Genomic DNA, 637 nt, shown 5'->3' with positions numbered 1-637 from the left:
AGAAACATACCCAATTCAAGACTAGAGTGCTAAAACCATACCTTATTTAAGATCAAAATGGCCAAAAGCAATAAACTTTTTATGACCAAAACGACTGAAAAACCTACTTTTTGTGGCCGCACAGACCTATAAAGCCCATATAAGAGTACCCCCTCTCCCCCCGGGGGACTGACACAACCAGCTTCATATTCAAGCAGCAACATATTGATGACCAAGAAGAGTTGTTACTCACGTTTTGTTGGAAACTAGTGTCATCTGATTCCGAACAAGAAGTCGGCTTTCTGAATTCCAAACAACATTCGAGAATGCCTTTCAACGTCCCTTCCAATTTTTTCCGAAAAGTTAGCAATAGTCGTCATTAATATGGAAAAAAAACATCAGACCAATCAGCTAACAGACCGTCACAAATTTATAATGACAACACCCTTTGCACGCTTTCTTCTGCTACAACTTTGCATTTCCTTTGTTTATATGGCACCCACGTGAACCTGTAAGGCTGAACAAACGGAAACAAACAAAAGCGTCATTTTTCAAACATAATTAAACTTTTCTTACAGTTCTTGGATGCCCATCTCTTCGGCTCATTTTGAAAATGAATTTGGTAGCGTTCATTTTAAATTTTCAAAGAAACAAACAG

At 38.1% G+C, this 637-nt stretch overlaps 1 protein-coding gene across 3 annotated transcripts in view; it reads right to left on the bottom strand.

Moving 5' to 3' along the window:
* Nucleotides 1-322, bottom strand: part of LOC145498298 (uncharacterized) — a 12105-nt gene extending 11783 nt beyond the window's left edge. For all 3 annotated transcript variants that reach the window (XM_081478203.1, XM_081478204.1, XM_081478205.1), the window contains exon 1: nucleotides 233-322. The gene's annotated coding sequence lies outside the window, so the exon portion shown is untranslated. The remainder of the gene's footprint in view (nucleotides 1-232) is intronic.
* Between the last annotated feature and the right edge of the window lie 315 nt (nucleotides 323-637).

This window comes from Orbicella franksi, chromosome 9, assembly GCF_964199315.1.
Source record: "Orbicella franksi chromosome 9, jaOrbFran1.1, whole genome shotgun sequence".
Classification (NCBI taxonomy): Eukaryota; Metazoa; Cnidaria; class Anthozoa; order Scleractinia; family Merulinidae; genus Orbicella; species Orbicella franksi.
The sequence above is the reverse complement of the archived record's forward strand: the minus strand, read 5'-3'. Positions and strand labels throughout refer to the sequence as shown.